Source organism: Cyanistes caeruleus, chromosome 4, assembly GCF_971803275.1.
Source record: "Cyanistes caeruleus chromosome 4, bCyaCae1.hap1.1, whole genome shotgun sequence".
NCBI classification, from domain to species: Eukaryota; Metazoa; Chordata; class Aves; order Passeriformes; family Paridae; genus Cyanistes; species Cyanistes caeruleus.
In genome coordinates, this window is record NC_141704.1 from 74,150,608 (window position 1) to 74,160,062 (window position 9,455).

A 9,455-nucleotide genomic window follows, 5' to 3' on the forward strand; every position below is an offset into this window, starting at 1 on the left:
TCAGCTTCATCACATTAAGATCTTGTCTTGAGAAGCATGTTCTCTCTATTAGCATATTTCTCCTTTCCAATTGGGTGCATATAATCTACTAACAAGTCCTTCCATGTCATTCTTTTTGTTAAACTGAGCAGCAGGAAATCCTTTCTATTTACTATTTATTATTCTTTACTATTTATTATTCTCCTGTCTCCTCTGTGAAACACCCAATTTGTCTACATAACATTTTTATTTCTTGGCCCAGATGTAGCGGCTCTGTCTGGTCTCTTCTGCTAGAGGCTGTGCTCAAGACAAGGTTTTGCAGCAAATCCTCTGTCTGGTGGGATTGTATTGAGAGACCGCCAGCTTTTTCACCACTCTTCACTGAAGTAAAAGTGAATGCCGTTTATTTCTATCTTTAGCACACCTTTTATAGGGTTCTACAGGGTCTGCGGGCTAAGCAAATTACTATTGGCTAACACACACAGGTTTACATTCTTTCTCTTATACACAAGGATATTGTTTTGCTTTACTCTCTCTTCTGCAGGAAGGTTTCAAGGACTTTAGCCTTTAATATCACGACTTATTTCAAAGACTGGTTTGCGCAGACAGGCCTTTACTAATATTCCCCCTTCCTCTTTTTGCACAAACCAGGCTTTGGATGTGACTCATTCTACACTCTTATGAAGACAAGATAACATACAACTTAAAACTGTCATCCCGATTAATGCTATAAGTAAAGTCCGTCCCCCTCCTAGCACAAGAGACCTCAACCCTCCAGTGATGCCCCAGCTGGCAAACCAACTTCTAATGGGGTCACTATCTTCTTTCAGTGCATGTAATCCATCCTGTAGCTGTTGTAGTTGCTTATGGATGGAAGCTGAATGATCAGTAAGATTCAGACAGCACATGCCTTCAAACTCCTCACAACCATGTCCTTGTGCTAAGATCAAGAAATCAATTGCAGCTCGATTTTGTAATACTGCATGATGTACACTACTCACATCAGCTGGAAGTTCACTTAACATTGTGGATATTAAGTTCAATTCTCTCTTAGTCTAACAAGCGAGCCTTTTTGGAGTTGCTAAGCCTTCATTCATTCAGGCTTCACTTTGACTGTTTGATGTTTTTCACTTTGCTAGCTACATTCAGCAATTGGTGTAAGCTTGGATGGAACAAAGTAAGTTTCTCAAGATAACAGGGTCTTCTATGTGGATTAGCAGGAATTCCATTCCATGCTCTGTCTCCACAGATTAGGAATATGGAACTAGGTAATCACTTTGGTAATTGTCCTGTGAGATTGCACCACAAGTAAAAGGCTTTACTTTCAGTGTGAGTAACGAGATCAACTATAGGGTTGACTGCAGCCCAGTGCTGCATTACTTTGTTGGAATGGCTTTTGTTGGGGGTTCAAACATTATTCATCCACCTGAGGTATTGGTGGAACCTAACAAATCCAATTCTTCTGGGGGCCCTATGGTAATATTAAGAACTTTGGTAATTTTTGTTTGCCAGCAGGCTTCAAGTTGTCTTAATGTGAAGCCAACAGTGTGACTGCACTCTTGCAACATTGACAATCGACTCAGTCAAGTCTCATTACTAACTAAACCTTTAAATGCTTGAGGATCCCATTCAGGGATTCCTATGAGACAGGTGAAAAAGGATCTCCAGGTGTGGCTAGGCTTAGACACATTGACTTTTGGCCAGTTCAATGTGCCAGAGTGACCCATATGTTCTGTCGCTTTTGGATGTTAGTTAGCAGACAGTTGGTCGGGACTATACACAACATAATTACTATAAGCAGTTTGTTCCATGTAAATGACACCATACTTGCAAGCTCACAGCTAAAACTTTAGTGTTAAATGAACTTTCAAAGATACTTTTACACTACCTCTTGAAGTGGGGGAATGCTTATACTTTATACTAATGTAACAATTGCTATACAGGCTAAACTCTTTATCTTAAACTATTATCTAACCACTTTTAACACACGTGCTCTGGTATATATGTAGTCTAAGTGTGAAAGCAATTTGCTGAAAGGGTAAACACACAACTACAATTTGCTTTATATACAGTTAGATGGAGTCTCTACACTTTTCTTAGATCTTCTACAGAATATCCCTCACAAACAGACTATGATTTAACATGATTCAGTCTTGGAACGTTCACTGCTCCCATGATGTCAGCTGGCAGCTGATTGGTGACTGAGGGCTTCGATGTTCAGGTTGTTCTCCACATTCTTCTAAATCTTAAAACAGAAGATAACTGAAAAAATTGGTAGAGACATAACATCATAATAACAACATAAAATTTCTGTTGGCAACTGTCTGTGTAGTGTTCAGACACAACTGTGTCCTGACAGGTCTACTTCTGATCCATGTCTGGATGTGGACAAGGCTGTGTGATGACTTCTCTGTTCACTGGATCTCATGTGTTCAGAGGCAGACAGTCTGGTCACATGAACAGGTGACCTTTTTGAACCTGCCAACAAAACACAGGCACTTCTCTCCTTGAAGTTAATGAATTACACTAATCAAATACTTTTAGGGCATCAATTTCCCCCCTCTTTAAAAAAAAAAAAAAAAAAAAGAGATGTACTTCTGTTATACACATCAACATCAACACAAAACCATATACACAATGAATAAGAACTTACAGCAGTTAAAAATAAATCATAAACATTATTAATAACATATATAATATTAAACTACCACTAACTACTAAAACACTGCACCAGCATCCCATAGTTTGCAAACAAACAGAAACAAAAAATCATCAGTGAAGGATTGGATAACCACCTCTGGAAATGATTCTCCAAGCCCACTTCAAAATTGATCCTGCTGTCATATTAATAGGGCCAAATTGCTGAGTCAAAAAGTGACTCAAATACTGATTTGGTACAGAAAACATCTGGATCTGTTGGCAAATATTCCATCCAGATAAAGTCAAGGCTTGGCCAGGGCCTAGGCTTTAAACTGGAAAGATGCCTTTTGACATATTTCTAAAACAAGGTTCTCAATAGCAGCAGCTATGAGATGCTTACAGCACAGCAAACTGTTGAAATGCATTTGTACAAAGCAAATGATCAGAAGCCTTAGGTACCAGACCAATTAAACCATGCAGCAGTTGGTTTAATCTGAAGCCTCTCCTATGGCAGCTGATCCTCAGCAATGATACCTCTTCTTAAAATTCTGGAAACACTGAAAAATAAGAAAGCTATAACAAACAAAAACTGCAGAGATTGCAACGGACAATAAAACTCCCGATGAAGTCAAGGGTGTTACAGTCTGCATTCACTTCTATCCACAAGCAGGTGTTCATCAGCATTCTGTCACAGCTGTGAAATCCAAAATCCAAATTGGTATATATGCAGTTATATGTGTTTCATATAACAAAAGGACTCACATTGAAATTACCTTATTAAAATTGTGGAAAAAACAAGCAAATGGGCAATATATACTTTAACTTAACTTTGTCTTGTACAGTAAAGTTCTCTTAACTAATTATTTTTTAAACCACATGCTTCCTCCATCAAAATTACTCGTGGTTTAAAAATGTTTGTCCCCTCCTGGACTCTTAATACTTGAATTAAACTGGTGAAAAAGGTTATGCTTCTCACTGCCATCTCCAGCTTAGAGAACGTGCTTGACAACACGTGTCACATTAACACCCAAAATATTTGGCTATCCCATCAGTGTAATTCCTTCCTACCCCACCAGTGTAATTCTTTCAGACATGCCTTCCTGGTAGCCGTAACTATAGATAGGGGAAGGAAAGGACATGGTCTGCTCCATGTTTAACATTCCACAAGACAGATAGAATCTTATGTATCTGCCAGGTAACAAAATAATTCTGGAGGATGCTCTCATCCTGTTCTCAGTCATATATAATTTTCATATTAATTAACTTTGCTTCTTATTTGAATGCAAAGTGATATATATTAATATTTTCAATATATTTTTATTGTGTGGTTAGGTCAACATGTGTTACCATTCCTTAAAAATTATTTGCAACAAGGTATGATGAAAAAAGACGTTAAATGTCTTTTTCTATTGTACAATGAAATTTGTGTTATTGTGAATATTGTGAATATTATAACATATACAACTCTGCTCAGTCTTAGACACTACGGTCCTGCTAAGTCCTAAGAAACCCCAAAAGTTGTAGGGCAGATCTTTCTTGCAACCCCCTTTCTGGATGACAATAGAAACATTTCCAAAGAAAAACACATTTTGTAAGAATCAATACTATTCATTTGCCATTTAGCAACACAATAATTAATAATAAAGTGTAGCTTACAAATGACATTGTAGTTCTTAAATGACTTCCTTGCTTTAGTAGCTAGAGATAAATTTTGCTGCCACTCAAATCAATGGGGAAATCTGGAAAGTTCAATGAGAAAGAGGCTAGAACCTTCATCAGCTGCAAAAGCTTCTTTGTGTAGGGTAACTTCTCAAGAACCATCCCTTTCAGTTATACATGTCTGCAAACTTGGAGCTTTATTAACCTTAGCCAAGCAGGAAACACTTCCTCAGAGGACTTAGAAGATGTCTAGTTAATTATCTTCACTATAATTTTACTCCTGAAGCAAATTCGAACCCCTCCATGACTGATAATGCAGTTTTGAAGTCCTTTATTGTGGGTTAGTTTCTCTTAACTCCTGGTTCTTAAGTGCTACCCTTTGTTGATTTCTTCTCTAACACTGAGTTATTCACTGAAAGAACCAAACTTTCATACTCACCTAATGTGAAACAGAGGGGACTTTATTTCTGGAGAGAAGGCCCTAATTCAAGTATCTCAACAGCAGCTCCTTTCTGCTGCCCACCCCAAGGAATGATGATGGGATGCAAGTCAGCACTGAGTTACACAACAGGTGCCTGATAAACCTTTCTGCATTTTGTGCTTTCCCTGCATTAATGAGAAGGTGATGATAAGGTGTTACAGCACACGCGTGCAAGACTGGGCACTACTTGTTACGACAGAAAGACTAACTAGGTTCATTGGAAACAATCTAACCTCTTCCTACCAGAAGAGTGAGTTCTTAATTAACATGATAAGCCCAAGTTTCAGTCACCACCTTGTAGATTTACAGACCCTGATGTTTGTGCAGGTACAGCATCAATTAAAGACCCAGGCTTGCAAGATGGTTAGTGTAACAGAGCCTTACCAGCTGCATATTGGCCAAAAAAGAAAATTTGTAACATAAAGCTACCAAAAGTAGGGATCCATTTTGTTTTATCATCTGGAAGTGGGGCTATCTTTCTATGTGCTCTTTGTTTTCAACAAGAGGCAAAAAATTAACTGGAATATATTCCAGCTGAAATAAGATGTGTTGGCAAGCATGGAAACATGCTTTGTTGTTTCTTACTCGTCATGGGATTTGAGAGAGTGTTTGTAGCATCAGGTAAAGTTTTAGGGTTTATGATGGTAAAATTTTCAGTTAAAGATCTAAGGTGGTAAAACTTTTTTTTCACACTGTGATTAACTTTCCCAATCTTCTGACTCCTGAATGCGAATTAGCACATTGGTACCATTTTCATGAGGGTGACCAACTCTTTCATGACTGATTCCAAACCAGTTCGGTCACCAGGCAGTCTAGGCAGAGCACTGGCACTTAGCATGCTGCAATCTTGCCAAGGACCCTAAAGGCTCTTTCTTCTCTGTGAGAGGTGCTGCCATGGAGCCACAAGGGCACATCAGAAAAATTCCCATCTGCTCCTTCTGCAGGTGCATCGGTGACGTTCACCACGTGTGAACAAAGAGAAATTCCGTAAAAAATCTGGTGAGGATAAGGGACTAAACCCTCTGAGCCAAGAAGCTTTTGTGTGAAAAAGGAAGCAGGGAGAAATGGAGGGGAGGAGCACCGAACCCAGACGCTGCCTCAGGCATTTGATCCCCCAAGGGCTAGTGAGAGATATGTTGGTGTGTTTATAGAGACAGATTAAAATCACATTTCACACATAGATATCTAGCACACTAAGGGTTATGAAAATCTTCCTTGATTGGTGAAAGAACAATAGAATCATGGTTGGTTGCCCAGCAAATCTGAGGAAGCTTGGCTCTGCTCCATGCCAATCGACAATACAGAAACCACACAATGAACAATGGCTTTTGTACTGAGCTGAGGAAATCTTCTCAAGTGAAGGAGGGAGGACAAGATCTGAAAGGTAAGCTTGTAGTTACACAAATCCACCCTATCTTTCACGTACACCTCACTAAACCATTACTCATCCTGTGAAACTGCATTCACCTCCTGTGCCTTTTTCACAGCAATGCCAGATACACTAAACGCTTGAGCAACCCTTTTTTTTTGCTTTTCCCAGTGTCCTAACATGGTGGAAATGCCGACATAGCATCTGGCCTCCAGGCCAGAGCCAGGATTACATGTGCCTTGAGCAGCTGCCAGCCCAGCCTGCTGGCTCTCCCAGCTGCCCAGAGCAGAGGCAGACAGTGACCAGAGTGTGGTCAGTGCTAAGTGCAGCTCAGGCTGCTGTGCCCAAGATAACAACACTTCACTTTCAGCTGACCTCATGGAAGCTCCATGGTGGCTCATTCAGTGGCCCAAGCAGACTTTCATCAGCTTTAAAAATACTGCATAGATAAACCCAGAGTAGCTTTCAAAGGAGGCAAGAAATGTGTGTGCTCAGAGGCAGAAGAACAGGGTCTTCACATGCCACCTGGGTCTCCAAAAGCATTTAGCAGGTGTGATGCACACCAAGTCAGTCAATTTGAACTGCTCCAGCAGTCATATTTCCTGTTGTCGATTGCATTTAAAACACGCCAGCATGCAGACCTGAGCACTCTCAGTGAATCATTAACTATTTTTCCTGTCTGCATCTCAATTATACAGCCTATCTATGCTCATAACTGAAAATAATGTGGGACTTTGTTAAGACATGATACCAGAAAGACTTTCTTGTGCTAAAAAATAAGGAAAGAAGGAGGTTTTAGCATCTCTCCTCCTCCCAAAGTTACAAGAGTTGAAGCCATACACACATGTTTTTCAGTCCTAGAAATTTACTAGGTAAAATTAGCCATTTCAGTGCTTTCTCCCAAAGGAGAGAAAGGAAACTTCTGGATGTTTTCCATTAAATAAAATGAAAAGGTAATATTTTTCATTTATGTTTTTATGTCATTCCAGGTCAAGGAAGCTCATAATCATGAGTCTCACTGGGGCTGAGAAGCAGGTATGATAATGACTTGAACTGTAGGGACAATATTCATGCTCCACAGGCAGGAAAAAACCAGCATGTTCTTATCAAATTCTGAGAGCTAACAAAACCATGCACGCATGGAGATCCATTTATAGACAGTCAAATCACAAAGCTTAACTCACCTTAAGTTTAGGGAACATCAGTGAAGCCAGTGGAAGCACTTACATGGTTAGATGAACTGGAACACTGTGTCACAGCTATAAACTTCCTGACTACATTTCAGCCAAAGTTTTATTATTAAGACAGCATCTTAACCAACTTTCCCTCCTGGTTTTGTGCTCTGCATAAGCACAGATATTAAACCCACTCTATATTGTTTCCATGACACAAAAACTTCTGTGAAGAAAATGCAACGGGTCTGTGAATAGAAATTTGCATACATCTGGAATATTAAAAATGGGTCATAAAAGAGTGATTCTGCATAACATCACTACCTGGGGCCAAATCACTGTAAAACACTTTATGGAAAAATTGTCAGTGGATTCCATGTCAAAATGTCGGTAAACTAATACAAAATAGTCCTGGAAGAGGCCTGGGTGGGTTGTGGAGTATATCCTACTGGCCGACACAGGACCAGGAAACTTGGGCTCAGCTGAGGCATCTCCAGTCTCTTCTCAGAGAAGAGTCAGTAAACTCCAGAATCTTCCTTACATTAGGAAGATTTTTCCTGGTAACCAGATTAAACACTCCCCCATCCTGTTTGCACTATTTATTTTACTCCTATCCAGTAAAGACATAATAACTTATTCCCTTTGTCTTTATAGCAACTTTTGTATATATCAAGATGAGCTGACTCATTTTTTCTGTAGATTATTCATCCATAGTTCATTGAATTTTTCTCTACATTATCTTTTTCCTAAGCTTCCAATCATCTTTGCTGCTGTCTTGCTGTCTTTTTCAGCCTGTGAAAAGTCAGAGTTGGAAATGGTTCTCACAGCCTAGTAGCAATTTTGATCTTTTTGAAATTGAATTATTATTGACTTATTTTAAGTTTGTAACCTATTATCTATAGTGCCTCAAATGCCAACTTTATCTCATTCTTCATAAGACATTCTGATAATTTTCTCCTTTCTTCTGGAAGGGGTTGCAATTAGTATCTACACTAATTAAATTCTAGCCACATAATTTGCTACTAACACACAAATCCATCTTCTTTAATATAGGAGATGGAAACCATAAAAAAATCTGATACCCTTGCAGGAGGCTCAGCTTGGGCAGGGTTCTGTTATAGGTCACAGCTTTTGTACCTACATGTACAAATATATATATAAACAGGTAATTATCTTAAAGTTGGATAAATTGAAGCCCTCCAGGGTTAGATAAGTGAACTTTATATCTTTATCTTTATATCTTTTGGAAGAGAGAATTTCCCAGCATCCCGGTGAAACACGCAACTGTTGCTTCTAGCTATGTCAGAGCCCAAAATAAAACTAATTGAACATGAATACCAGTGTAAGTAAAATTCTTCTAAAAAATAGCCCAAAATAGCCCAGCCTGAAAGATCTGTGCTATTTTATTCTGCTCTTGAGTTTCACATGTATTTACAATAGATAGGATATTATATGCTCAAAACAGAAGGAAAAAATATACTTCAAAGCTTTCTTAAAATTAATTATTGTAATTTGTTCACATATTTACAATTTTTAAAAATTACTCAGCTGAGTTTATCTCTGCGTTTCCTATTTCTTATTCTCCTTGATCCAAACTTAGTTTTACCCATGTACCTGATCACCACATGTAAGCAAATATTACACCAATTGATGCACAGGTAATTGATGTGCTATGGGTGAAAAATTCCTGAATTGTTTAACATGAAATTTTGAGTATTTTGAAAATATAATACAGTAATTTTGAACATGTGCAAGCTTAAATAACACTCCTTTGTGGACTGATTCTTCCTGAAGCCCTACAACTAAATATATCAGCTTTTTAACCTGACTCATGCCAAACTAAATATCAAGTATTTCCCATTTTTGGGATATGCCATCTTTACAACTGCTTTTAGTGTGGTCTGGGTCACTTCTTCATGAGCACTACTTATTCATATGTATACAAAAGTAATTAACAAATTACAAAGAAACATTCCAGCTTCATCCTGATCTGATCTTTACCTCTGTGACATTTTAGGTCTTCACTTTCCTCCTCCCTTTCTTCCCAAGGTAACATTAGCAATTTGTACAGATCCGTTGAGTTAGTCTGAGATATTAAAATATACTAAAAAGCTCTTTTAAATTATACTAAAAAGCTCTTTAAACAGCAAAATTT